We start from the raw sequence: 15,128 nt of genomic DNA on the forward strand, positions 1-15,128 counted from the left end.
GAAAAACTGTTGTGTTGACAGAAGAGTTAATCAAAAAGACAAATAGTGAATGTATTTGAACTGTTACAAATATAATACTTCCTTTCAGTTGTTTTTATTGAAATAACCTTTTGTGACTATTAATAGCTTTCATGTAACATCAGCTTCAGCAGCCTGACCTGACTCTAGATACAAAGCTAAATGTAAAGTAATGAGCACTTAACTCTCCATTACATAAATGGACTTTTATCAGATGACAAATTAAAACCAGTAAGACACCAAGACAAATGTGCTGTCAGCAGCATTAAGATGGGTCATTTCCACTACTCTCCTCAACTCCACATTAATAAGCATTCCCTATTGCAGTACAGTCAGTGCTTTGATACTAATTTTTATAGTGGTCCAACACACATCAAAGTTCCTCCACCCAGCACCATATTAGGTCTCATAAGAAATAAGGTAAATGCAAATGTGTCTTTGAAGCAATGATGACTAACAAATCTATTAAAAATATTTCAGGCCAACATACAGAAACCCATGTTCATGTCCTTCTTTTGCATTTTATTATCAGTTTCAGAAATTTTCAGTTTCAGATACTTTGACATTTTGACCACACTAAATGTTCAGGCAACATAAAAAATGCACAGATGAGCCTTTGTGCTCTATTTAAAACCAAGCAACCAACCAGACAAACAAACAAAAAAACCCTAAGAAAAACCCCACAGCAAGATAATTTGATTTAGAATGATAGAATGATAGAATCATAGAATTGGCTGGGTTGGAAGGGACCTCAGAGATCATCAAGTCCAACCCTTGACCCACTGCTGCGGTTGCTAGACCATGGCACTGAGTGCCACATCCAGTCTCTTTTTAAATATCTCCAGGGATGGAGAGTCCACCACTTCCCTGGGCAGCCCATTCCAATGCCTGATCACCCTCTCTGTAAAGAAATTCTTTCTAATATCTAACCTAAACTTCCCCTGGCACAACTTAAGACCATGCCCTCTTGTCTTGTTGAAAGTCGTCTGGGAAAAGAGACCAACCCCCACTTGGCTACAACCTCCTTTCAGGGAGTTGTAGAGAGTGATGAGGTTTCCCCTGAGCCTTCTCTTCTCCAGGCTGAACAGCCCCAGCACCCTCAGCCTCTCCTCATAGGGTCTGTGCTCGAGTCCCTTCACCAGCCCAGTTGCCTCCTTTGGACCTGCTCTAGGACCTCGATATCCTTCCTGAGCTGAGGGGCCCAGAACTGGACACAGGACTCAAGCTGTGGCCTCACCAGCGCTGAGTACAAGGGCAGAATCACTTCCTTGGACCTGCTGGCGACGCTGTTCCTGATCCAGGCCAGGATGCCATTGGCCTTCTTGGCCACCTGGGCACACTGTTGGCTCATGTTCAGCTTCCTGTCAATCCAGACTCCCAGGTCCCTTTCTGTCTGGCTGCTCTCAGCCACTCTGTCCCCAGCCTGTAGCGCTGCATGGGGTTGTTGTGGCCAAAGTGCAGGACCCGGCACTTGGCCTTGTTGAACCTCATCCCATTGCAATCTAGTTGGCTTAGAGCTAATTGATTTACTGCATGCCTGATATTTTCTCAGTTGGTTTAACTGGGAAGTTCAGAAGTTTTCATTTTTATTCATTTTTATTTGACAACGTCTTTCATTTCCTCAAGAAGCAAATGAGATGATCATTTTAGTCATGCTTCAGAATGACATTTTTACAGAACGAAGATGCAACTCCTACTAATGTTAACCCTTGCCTGGATCCTGGGAATAATATCTCATCTTTAATGAACAAATGCCACATGTTATAAGAAGCTTCTGATGATGAGCAGCAAAACATATGTGACGAGGTTGTAAGTGAGCAATGAAGTCTAGCAGAGTGAAATACACTCATGGAGTGGACTGTGGATGCAGTTAATGATTACTGGTGTTTAGTGCTTATGTCCATCATGCCATGAACAGCCATTGAGGTTCTGTAAGTTCATGTTACAATCTAATACAGGGAATTGCATATAAATCTGCATATAGATAGAAGAAAAAGTAGGGAGAGGAGAGAAGAATTAAATCAGCCTCTTTGGTACCCAGGGATAGGAGCAATTTTGCTGCATGGATGAAACCCAGGCATAGCAGGTGGATGAAACCTGAAAACATAACTGGTTGTGTGTATCTATAGCTGGCTACATATGGTAGCATGAGGAATTCTCTGGTAAGGTGGACAGGCTGAATGGTGGTTTTCCTTAGTGCTGGAAAGCCCTAAGACTAATGAAGCAGCATAACTTCTAACTTCTGCAAAAGGAAAATAAAATACTTTTCAATCTTAAAGAGTAGAAAAATATTAAACTAGAGAGTCAGAAACCAACTGGAATTCACTTAATGAAAAGTGTGTGTATATCTGAGCTTAGGCTTCAGAACTGTGGGACTCTGGGCTCCATGAGAGTCAGTGGACATTAAGGGGAAGACTTATCTAATGAAATGTAGCTGTCTAAATAAACTGGCATGAAAGTCTTGGATGTATTGACTGTATCTTCACAGAGTGAGTTTAGAGTTACTCTGTGAAATGTTGAAAGCAGTATTTTACTTGTGTTTTACAGACACCCACACGTGGTCAGATGAATTCTACCCTGTGCAGTACACAAATAACTAAAAAAAAAATAAATAATTTGTGTTTCTTTTGCCCTATTAAGAGACTTGTACTTTTTAATTGATATTTGCCCTCCTTAAGCTAAGTCACTTCAATGGGGCCCAGTCATCACTGGGTGAAGAGTTCTTGTCTTTTGAAAACCAAGCCAAACTATGGCATTTTCAGGAGATTTTCCAAAATAATAAAAAAAACCAAACCACAAATCAGCTGTTGGTTTAGGCAATAGCTGCAGATATAGACAAAAACTTGAATTCATCAAGTGCCTCCTAGGTTTGCACAAAATCCCATTTACAAGTACAAATACATCACCAAATGAGTTGCTGGGGTCTGAAACTTTTACCAGCTTTGTGCAGGAATACTGTATGACCATTTCCCCTACAATTCCAATTTCATACAAAAATTCCACAAAAATTCTTTCTATTTGAAATTTCATAGAATCTAGAGTGGCTGGGAATGGAAGGAACCTTAAAGATTATCTAGATGCAAACCTCCTACCATGGGCAGGGACATCTCCTGTGATCTAATGATCTTCACAGGAAGAGATTGGTTTGGTCTCTAAAATAATTGAACATGTGGCCATAGAATGCTTGCTATGCGTTTTCCAGGACTCAAGATGTATGTCTGGGGGTAGTGAGAAGGTTTAACCTTTTCTTTCTTAATCCCCCCAAGGCAATATTTCCTGCTATCACCTCAATCCCTGTCAAGCTTTAGTTTCTCCCTCGAATAAATGAGGAAGGGGTGTATAATTTGCCTGAGATTGATGGCATGTTTTCAGAACAGAAAGTCAGACATCTGTTGATGATGGGACAATGTAAAACAGGCAGGTATCTGGACCTCCATAGTCTGGTGGAACCAACTTGCACTGTTCTCCTAATCAGGAATTTGTGTTCTACAATGAGAGTTTTTACATTTTAATACTGGCTAGTTCTTGTTGAGAGTTTTAAAAAGGAACATTAGGCTGAAATTACATTGTTCCATATTTTCATGTTTGCAGAAACATAGTAAGTTGTTCGTTGGTCCCTTCTGTGTTTGGTCATTACAAAAAAAAAAATGTGAGGAAGCTGTCAGGATGGAACGTAACACTTAAAGTGACTATTTTATCTTCTACTCTACTCTGGAAAAATATGCAGTCTACCCAAATGTTACATTATCTGGAAAATGAGTCAAATTACTTAAGCAAAATCTCAAGGTAGGGAAATTCTTGTCTCTGCTTTACATTACAGAGTAATAAAGTTTTCTCTCCAGTAATTATGCTTTAACTTTTTGTCCCCTTCCTTAAAACCAAACTGTTGCCATTCAGTAGACCAGCTGCAATGTGCTGATGTGTGTTCTTGGAAAGAAGTTGAAATACATATATATTTTTAGCCAAACCAAAGGCAGTGCTAGTGGCCTTGCTAGGGATAGCATTCACCCCTGGGAGATATAAAAAACTCTCATGAAGAGCAAATATTTACCTTTTTATTAAGCTAGACAGTATTAAGGATCAGGTGCTTTTAAAGCTTCCCTGAGGGAAGTTTTTTTGCGTGCTGTGACTGTTCAGGAGCACTTGCATTCCAGTGAATACATTGCATCTGCATTTGTACCCAGGAGACCCATTGAAACATCTCTGGGGAAGGCTGTGATCTCATGAAGGGATGTCTCATTGAGGGTTCCTACATCCAGTCAGGAAGACTCAAAGGCAGAAAGGCTTTGTGTGGCTCTTTACATTCCCAGGAATGCTTTGTGCATACTGACCATTCCCTCCTTGCCTGTGAAAAAATTTTTTTTACCTTCTCTTCTGAAAGGATAAAAAACCTCCTACATGGAGCTTATCAGAGGCCAAAGGAAAATGGGCAGCTTTTTGTTACATTTAGGGTGGATACATACCTTGTTTTGCTTTGATTATTTGCATGGCTTTTGCTTTACCTATTAAACATTTTCTATCTCCACCCATGAGTTTTCTCATTTCCACTCTTTTCATTATCTCCCTCATCCCTCTTGGGAGAGGGGGAGGGTGGGGAATGATTGTGTGGTCGTGTGGGGCTTAGTTGCCATGTGGGATCAAATCATGACATCTAGTTATTCTTGTTAGTTTAATACCATATCTAAACATCCCAAGTCAGTTTTGGAGGAAATGTGGATGGGAATGTGAGGGGTTTATTTATTTTTAATAAGGATAAACTCAGGCATTAGAAACCCACTTTGCTTTCCCAGTTCTCGTATCAGTCCCCAAGCATCCTCCTACCACCATCTTACAAACTCAGACTGACACAGAGCTGATAAATTGACAGAAAGTATCAAATGTCAGCTAGGGCTCTGATTCTCTCTGGAGGCTCTTGGAAACAAAGTATGAACAGATTGTTCATGCCAGAATACCTCATTATTTTAAGCAAATTGACTTTCTTATTGACTACATTGAAAGGTTGTACACTAGTTATAATTACCAGTTCTACTTAATTTTCTTTTATAAAAAGGTCTGTACTCTCTACTTGACAGTATTATTTTGATTAACCTACTTTTTGCCCCAAGAGACTATTTAATATTTAAAAAAGAATGACTTGATGGTATAGATGTGTAGCACATGCACACGATTATTGTGTTGTAATCACCCATATCTAATCTGAATGGTGAAGTGCATTACACTGCATTTTGCAATGAACTATGAGATTTTGTAGAGATGGTGAGGTTAACAGCAATATACACATTAAAAATAAAAAAGACCTGCAACTGCAGTTTGTGCAATCTACCATAAAATACAGCAGTGTGATGTGAAGCAAGATTAAAGGATTTGTTTCACACCCCTCGCTTTTAGTTTGTGAGTGTTTTATGATAACTATATTAGGCTTGTGTTTTATTTTTAATAATAACAATAATACATTCATTTTTACATTCTCTCCTCTATTTCTCTCAAATCTGGCTTTCACCCACCTCTGTTTTCAAGATAACTGAATAATATGAACTGACTACAGTTTGGCCAATTCAGAGATGGTCAAGGTAATTGCTGGAAACATGTTCTTGGCTTTCTGAGAGATGAGAGAGAGATTGAAAAGAGGTTGCTGATGCAGAAACATCTACCTGGAATGAGGGCCAGTGAAATGTCACTTGTAATCCCATTAGAGTGATCCTGGATGTCTACTCCACACTGCCCTAAGGGAAGCCCTTGGTATCCACAATAATTCATCGAAACATAGGGGGAAAAAATGATGACTGGTTCAATAAAAATGATGCTGTCCAGGGTCCAAAGCCAAACCTTGTACTCTCTCTGGTTCTTAAAGAAAAATATTTTTTTTTTCTTCTAGACTTTTCTTTCCTTACAGTCTTACAAACTAGTGGGACTCCCTGCTGGCATTCAAGTTCAGTTCTGATGTTTGTTCGACTTGATCTTTCAAGCCAAGAAATTCAGAAAAAAACTTTGATTTCTTCCAGATATCAATTTTTCTCTTGAGATATTAACAAATCCCTGTGAAATGCTATGACACATGACTTCATAAAAGTGATCTCATCTTATTCAGATACTGAGCCTCACTATTTTTCACCTGTTTACAGGAAAAAGACTCTATATAATAGGAGGAATAAAGTAAAATGTGAAGGCCAAATTAGAATGTGTTCTCAACATTTGAAACATAAAACTCTACTTGCAGAACCATTATTTCTGGTAATGAGAAAAGAAGCATGAAAAACCCTGCTTAGTTTTCAGATCACAGGCTCTGTTTGCAAGTGGGACAAGAGAAAATAACTTTTTTCACTCATGACATGAGAAAACTGGATCTGGAATCCATTGGGAGAAGAGATATAGGAACTGACAATGACATTTTTACTGTCACTTTTCAGAATAAAAGCACTTTTTGGGAGCTCCAGTCAGAGCTTGAAGGAATGATCTAATAAAACACATACACTCTGTGGGGCTGTTGTCCTAGGGAATGAGTGACTGCAATTAAAATGACCCTACGATGCTTCAAAATAAGATTTCTGAGATTTATAGTGAGGCCACTTAAAAATGGTAGGCTGCTCTTCCAGCTGCAGAGTGCTTAGATCCCTCCAGAGAAATGAAACTGGTCCCAAGTACATCCCGTTTAAGCAAAGAATTACCTGAAGACACAGGGCTGTCACACAGATCCCAGAGATCTGTAGCTGTTGCAGCAGAGCAGATTTAAGAAATACATTATTTTCCTGGAATTGCTTTGCCACAACCTTTTAAAAGCAAAATTTAGGGAAATAATTGCTTTCCGGTCAATTTTTATGAAAATGACACAAAATACTAAATATTGTGCTTTTACACACAATATTTATATGGTTTAGCTTATGCATCCAGCTAATAGGAAATCTGTGGAGATGATGTATTACATCTTGTATTACATACACCCCAAATATGAAGATCATATGGGCATGTTGGGGAACACTCAAAGGAGGTTTTTTGCAACTAATTTGGATTGCGGGTAAAATTTAGGTTCTGGGATGCTGCAGTTTAGTGACTCTACTTCCAAAGGTGCCTAAATATGCCATTTGCTGAAAGTTATTTTGCTAAGGTGATTTCTTAATAGCTTGTGATTCTCCTCTTGAACTGAGCTAGAAATAACGTGCAGTTATTTGCTGCAGCCTGAACAGGTATTTGCTGTCTAAATTCCATGTAAACTAATGGGAAAATGCCTTAGCTCCTTCATTTGCCCAGGTTGAAGGTAGTATTTAACTCACATTGACATGATGGGCCTCCTCACAAGAAGCATTATGGAATGTAGATATATTTTTCAAATTTGTTGAGTTTCTTTTACAACCTTTTTACAACTTATTGATCCCCTGGTCAATACAGTTAAAAGAAAGCAATTCAGCTCACCTGAAAGTAGACAAAGATTAAGTTGCTTAAACAGCAGCTTCTTGCACCACCTGATACACCTTTTGAGGATCTGAAATGTACCAGGAGACTGGCTCATATGACACAAAATATGTGTCTGGAGAACAGGCTTGATGCCTGACTACATCCCATATGGCACTGGATGCTTATTTGTGGGCACTTAAGTTGAATCCCACACCTCCAAAGACTACAGTGGAAGCCTGGGCACCCAGCTTACTTGTATGTACTCACAAATATCTACGTTTAGGTGTCTTAATCTGAGCTGAATCTTACCTGCCTTCTCAGGGTTGTGAAGGATCTGAGCTCTAATCCTAAATGAAACGAGATGCTTCCTAGGAGCTTTTTAACATTTTTTGGAGGAAGAGTTCAGAGACATCTGTTTGGCTCTGTCAGCCACAGTAGGAGCCTGGCATTTACATGGTAGGAATTGTAACCTTGGGATCAGGCACCACCATGCAGTACTCGGAAAGGTTTATGTAGAAAATGTCCTAAATCCTAGGTGTAACTCTGAGATTTAGTATGGTCTGTCTGTGAAATGACACTTTACTAATGTTAAAATGTATTCCTTAATTGCAGTGTTATGTGCAAAGAAAAATATACATAAATAAAGTAAGTATATAAAAGAAAGTGTTCCTCATTGAATGTACAAAAATTTATTGTCATCTAGGGTGCTATGCTACTTATTTCTTAAAGATCTCTTCCAACCAAAATGATTCTCTGATTCTCTGATTCTCTAATTTGTGTGTCTCCCTATGTGCACATACATGAATATACAGATATATGTCTGTGTGTTTAAAAAGAGATAGATAGGTGCAAGCACAAGAAGGTATGCTTACTATATGTAAGAATTTTTGTGAGTTGTGCAAAGCCAATGGAAAAAAAGAATCTCTTCAAAAGCATAATGGAGCAGTAATAAATCAGCTTAGTGCAATTTATTATGTTTGCACTTTGGTCTTTCAGCAAGACAGCACTGCTCTTTGCACTTAAAATGTTAACGAGGGAGCAGTGCTTTTGCTACAGCTGTGTCCAAAAACATGTGTGCAATCATAGTTATATAGCTCAGCAGCTCTGGGTGGTGGGTTTGTGCATTTGAGCTCTAGTGGATACACCTGAGCTGTCATCCCCTTGCACCTGTGTTATACCCACACCCATTGCTTTTCAGAGAGGTTAGAAAACAGAGAGGAAGGAAATGCAAGTATGTGGAGAACATGTTGAAGAGACTCCTTCCATGTGGAATATCTTTCATGAAGTTGTATATGAATGTACTTTTCATCCCAAAAGATGGGAATCTGTTGTGCACTTGTGTCTGAAGCTATTGATGGTGGAAGTGGAAATGCTGCCAGCCTGTGGAGTCTCAAGTCCTCTCTGTGCTCTGCAAGCCGTGGGTATTGTGGTGAGTGCAGTTACCCACCTGGGCACGTCAAGGCAGCTCAGTCTTGATATGAAGACATGGCCTCGATGGGAGAAAATTAAGGTCATTTCCATCTTTGAGTATTGAGAATGACAGCAGGAATAACAGCAGAAAGTATACCATGGTTACTAGGATGTTGTTCTGCCTACAGGGATGTGGACTGTTTCACTTGCTTTCTTAAATGGCCACCAAAAACTAACAACTTCTGGGTATTCGTGGTGGTTGAGGCCCAAGTATCAATTTATTGAGCAGTTGGTTCCTCCTTAACTCATAAATAAGGTATCTTACTAGTCACCAAAAAATGCCTTAAAAAATGAAAAAAAAAATATATATTTTTTTTCTTTTTTCTTTCTGTGACATTAGTGTCTTTTCAGAGGCAGCAAAAGTGGTGGTATTATAGGATTTGGAAACAGCAATTCCCTTCACATTCAAAGCATTTCACAATCTACAAAAGATCCTAATATACCATAATGGAATTTTATTAAGAGTACTTTAACCATTGTACAACAAATGTCTTGAGGATTTCCTTTGTACGTATATTTTTTGTCAAGTGCAGCACAGTGACCTTGCTTTCTAGTTCCATCTTGAGAGCTGGATTGGGATAGAAGGATAAAATGTTGTGAACCAAGAGGAAAGTATATGGTGAAACTATTGTCTCTCCAGGAGCTGTGTAACCTGGAGATCTGTGAACTGGTCAGACATGATTTGGCTGAGAAACTGTTTCTGGCAGGAGAACAAGTTAGAAAGTATTAGCTACACTTCTGAACTATTGCAAACTTTTTCTAATGTAGGTCTTGTCCTTCCTTCCAGCTCAGTGATTTAGGCATTTGATTTTCAGTTTGAAAGCAAAAGATATTGGATTCAAATTGTAGATGAGCTGCTTCCATCACAGCTGTACTGAAAGCATTTTAATACCACACAGAAAAGTGTATTTTAAAAACTCAGGTGTTCCTTCTAAGTATTTACAGGAGATGCTTATGACCCTCATGTTCCCCAGAACAGGAGGCAAAACTTCACCAGAACTATGCAGTATTTATTCAGGACTGTTGCTGTCCTATACACCAAATTTCTGTAATTTAGAGCTATTTGTTGTCTTCACTCTATCCATTCCCAACCTCTGCTTCAATTCTCAAATCTGAGAAATACCTCTTGCGGTTTCTGCCGTTAAACAAATCCAAATAATCTAAATGTTCCTTAGAATTTGTTTCACTCCTCCTTCTTCTTTCTGTCTTTTTATGCAATTCATCTACTCTCTCAATCGCAGATAAACTAGCACAAATCGATGAAAAAGATTTCAATCTTAATTGCCTCTAATTCACAATGGAATAATTAATTGAACATACTGTATCCTGAAAAGCTTCTGTCTTTTGTTCTGCAGTGTTACTGTGCCATGTTTAATTGATTCTAGTAGCAGCTTATAATGGACTGCGAGATCTCTCTTCATAAAATAATAAAACTAGAAAAAATTGTAAAAAAGGCTTACTGAATTGCATGAGAAAAAAGGACACATTTCCAGCAGCTGGATGGGCTGTAACTTGTAAATTTTACCTTTGCTCGTAAAGCAAACAGCCCTTACAATGGTCTTTTATGCCACCCCACCTCCACAAAGCCAACAGATAATATTTATTGGAGAGATGTAAGAAAGAGCTAAGGTTACCTTTGACTCAGAATTAAACTGTAATCCTAATAGCAACATTATAAAAGCAGACAACCACCTAAAAGATGCCACAGCATCATCAAAGGTGATGATCAGGCACATGCCTGATCCTGAAGCAGAAAACCCCGGGGAATTATTCATTCCTCTGAATGCTTCATCGATACTAGGAAAAAATGGTGATCTTTTCATTAGGGCACTGTGGTTCACAAAATCAGACCCTTCTGTTCCTTTTTTACAAATTTTGGACAGCTCACTAAACTCTGCCTTTAACTGAGTCAAGTCACCTGTCGTTCAGCACTACTTTCTCTTGCTGTTCCTCCTGTACATACCCTCTTTGGTTGAGGTTTCACAAGAGCTTGAAGATTTTCTTCTTTTTTCCATAGTTTCCACCAAATTCTGTGTGCCAGGTTCCTTATTCCTTCCCATGTACCACCTTTCTCCCCACACAATTGTGGAACTGTGTTTTTATTTTGGTTTTTTTTTTTTTTTAACACCACGCATTTCAGGAATCTGAGTTATGGTGCAGCTCTGTAAAAGCAGCACTGGTAGAACAGAGATATTGAATTATTCTGGTGAAACGTGGGCTAAAGGTGCCCAGGGCATGATGGGGTAGGAAAATCCTATATAGGTTTTTCAAGTGAAGAAAATGTACCATGGAATGACACAAATGAATCAGAGAGAAAAAAAAAAGATCATAAGCTATTAGGGCTGTTGAAAGGGAAATTCAATTGGCTGTCATCCTTATACAAATCTGTGAGAGTCAGGCTCCAACTTACAGTGAAGAGGTCTGAGAGAGAAGAGAGAGTGCTGCTAAAGTGCATGTTCTTTTGGTGGGTTTTTTTGTTTTGTTTTTTTGTTTGGGTTTTTTTTTTTTTTGCTACTTTTTAGAATATCTTTTTCCTTATATGTTAAATTACAGTGCTGTCCTACTTTACCACTGAACAGTACCACTGAGATGCATTTTCATTTACTTGTTCTTTTGTGTAGTGTACCATCCACTTTGTACAGAGATACAAATAAATAGAAGTGCAGGGAAATAGTGAACCAAAACCTTTGTATCTTGTTTTGAGCTAAGACCCTCTTCTTTCATGCTCTGCTCTCTTTTTCTGTGTGCTTTCTATCTTGTCATATTCAGATCATGCCTCATTTAGCTGAATTACCCAGGTCACCTTATATTAATTGTGCAATTTAGCACTGATGCTGCTGATATATCTCTATCTGAGGGTGGTGACAAAGAACTCATAATATAAGCAAGGTTTAAGAAGATTTCTCCAAGCAAACAGGAGCACAGACTGGGAAGTCTGGTATTTGCCATCACCTTATTTTTTTATGATTAATTAGTGGATGTGCTGGAGTAATAATCCTGTGCAATTTTCCAAGCCCCATCCATTCAATTCAACATCCCATCCTCATTAATTTTCAGTGTGTGGTGCTGAAAACTTTCTCTTCCTACAGCAGCTTTGTCTTATAAATCTATTTTCTTAATTAAGAATTTAGCATACCGGATGGCAGTGGGACCATAGGCTGCCTCCTAGTTTAAAAATAGTCTAACCTGAAAAGATGGTTTTCATCTTCAGTTAAAATCAGCTAATATGAGGAGAGATTTAGCTGAAAAGAGGTCTGATATATTTGTATACAATTTTATGTTGCTATGGAAAGAGATGAATGAGAAAAACTGGTGTTGTTTAAAATATTATCTTCTTTTATAAGCACTGCAAGTTAACCTGTCCCCAGAAATTCTAATCCAGGAAAACATTTAAGCATATACTTGCTTTAGTCAGCTATGGCAGTGAATGGGATTCTTGAAATCCTTAAATTTCAGCAAACACTTACGTTTCATGCTCTGTTAGATTCTTGGTGTATTATGTCAGTGTTAAAAAGTGTCACAGCTTAGGAAATCACAATCACATTAAAGTTAGATTCCTTTCCTTGGTTGACTTTTTATTATATGCTCGATATGTAACATTAATATTTATAAGCAGATGGAAGGCATATTTACAAGCACTTTCCTGTAAATCAGCTGCCTGGAGTTATTAAAATATTTTTTGGGTTTTATTTTTTTCATAATGTTATGATTTCTTTTCCTGCTTTCATGATTTTTTTTTCCCCAAAGTTTTCCATTTTAGGTTTAGCATTCCTTACTATACTATACTATACTATACTATACTATACTATACTATACTATACTATACTGAAAACAAGTAGCATCCTTCTTTCTTTTCTCATTTTGAGCTGTTACCTCTGTCTCTTTGTATCAATGTACTTATTTCTTTATTTATTTTTAAATTGTTAGGGATTTTCTACACCTTTGGCTTTCACTCAGGCTTTATTTTACTTCCCTTTCCCGTCTATTGCAGATTTTGCTTCTGGCTCCATTTCTTTGCCTGGTTTCTACTATGTCTCAGCAATGACAAAGAATGGACAAATAGCATCAGTGGTAAAATCTCCAGAAGCAGTTCCAGTCCCTCAGTGTTTCTGACACAGTGGACTTTGAAAGTGGAATGAAGAGAGCAACATACCAAAAGGATACTTTTCAGTGTCAGGCCTTTCGACATCTGCATATCTAGATGGGTAAGGATTTTAATTCCAAAGCAGAATCTTTAATCACCACCCCAAAACCACAGATAAAAACTAGCAGAAAATATATTTCCTGAGTAATGCTTTGGAAACATTCAGAAACTCACATCATTGATTTAACTCTTTGCTGCCTGGTATTGAAATCATGAAAGTTAGAAGTCTTATCCTAGCAATAGTCTGAAAAATTAAACTAAAAAAATTAAAAATTAAAAATCAGCCTGGTGAAGTTTATTGTCTAATTTAAAGCTCTAACATCTGAAGGCTATTTTATTAGACTCTGAGGGAAGGGGAAACTCTGTAAGATAGATAGATTAATAGATGTTCTCAATGCTTAATCAGTTGTCCTCTTAAAACCAAGGAGAGGAAGAGGTTTTTTAACTATTCTTTATGCTAGTAGTGATTGGACATTTTTGGGCAAAGGTATATAAAAAAATTAGATATCTCAGTGCAAATGTAGCTCCCTGTGAGCCACCTCTGATCCTGGTCTAGCTGTGAGGCAGAACAGCACTTAAAGGCAGACACTGTGGAGAAATCAAGTCCTCACTTCTGGGATAGTATTCCTGGGTGATTTGCCCTAAAAGCAGAGAGTTTATGAAAACCCTGTTGCAGTCCTGTAAATCTGGAATCCTTGTAGAAATACATGTAGCCAGAATGGCAATTTCAGTGCCTCCAGAGAATTTCAACTGTTCCAGACCAATTCAATCTTTTTCAAAAGAATAAGGATTTTTCCACAAATTGGAAGGATTGCCTTTTGCGTGAATTATACTTAACACCACACATTTGGAATGATAAAAGAAATAAAAAAAATAACAGCAGCAGATTGCTTCATGCTATTATGAAGTATGAGATGATAATAATGTACGTTCCCTGGATAAAAAAAATGAACAAACTTCTTACATTCCAGTCTTGACCCTCCCTTTATATGTCATAAATTAAGTCATGTAACCTCGCTGTTCCTTAGATTAGCCCTCTGAAACAGTATGGAATACTGTGCTTTGAATTATTTTTCATTAGCACACAGTGATGAAAGTGTGAATTTAATGCTTAAAATGTGCTATTTCATTTTTTTTTCCTTGGGAGGAAGGGGCAAGGAGGTGAGGGAGGGGTTTTTTTTTTTAATTGACAAGTACAGCAAGTCTTTCAGTGGAAATCTAATCTCGGATGCTGGTTCTCTAAAGGGATCACTAGCCTTTGTAAGTGCTGCAACAAGCCTAATTAAAGCAAATATTGAATCAAACAAGATTTACATGGATATATTTTATACTGCTTTTTGATTATTCAACAAGAAGTTCTACTAACCTTGTTTTTACTGACCTGTAAGAAAAAATACATTCCCTCTAGGTTTACTACAGTGAAATCTCGTAATTCTTCACCCAAATACTCACCTCTTCCCTGAGAAATCCTTGTAATTTCTGTAAAAAAAAAGGTGCCTTTCAAAATCTGGCTTGAAATATACAAGAAATAAAATTACTCCTAATTTTAAAACATCTTGAGTTCTAGCTATGATTCTCCCTAAGCCGAGGTCAGCTTTAAATGTTTTGACCATGAATTCATTGTAAATTATGTCTCAAGTTGCAAATATGTCTGACTTGTGATAATACCTGGGGCTTAGTTTGCTAGGCATCTGTGGGTAATCAAAGCCTTGTTTTGGGTAGAATTAGAGAAACAGTTCATATTTTGTCACTGATGCTTCAAATAAGCAAGCAGGACATGGAGGCAATACTATCTTTTCATTTTAAATGGTTTGCTTTAGAGCTGCCTGACACATCATTTAACATCCATTGAGGAGTGGAGTATTTTTGCTTAACGTTGAACATTCATTTCTGTCTGAATTTATCTGAATTCTTTCTCCAGCCAAAAACTAACCTGCATCCTATTGTACTGGGCAATTTCAGAGTGCAGATGTCTTTCCCAAATGGACTCTCTTCTGTAGAGACTTATGCACCACCAAACAAAATAATCAGTGTCAGAGGTACAAGGCAATTGCTTTATCTAAAGCCACCCACTCCTCTTTTGTTTTCCTGAGAACATTGTGTGCTT

This window comes from Heliangelus exortis, chromosome 1, assembly GCF_036169615.1.
Source record: "Heliangelus exortis chromosome 1, bHelExo1.hap1, whole genome shotgun sequence".
In the NCBI taxonomy this organism is placed as follows: Eukaryota; Metazoa; Chordata; class Aves; order Apodiformes; family Trochilidae; genus Heliangelus; species Heliangelus exortis.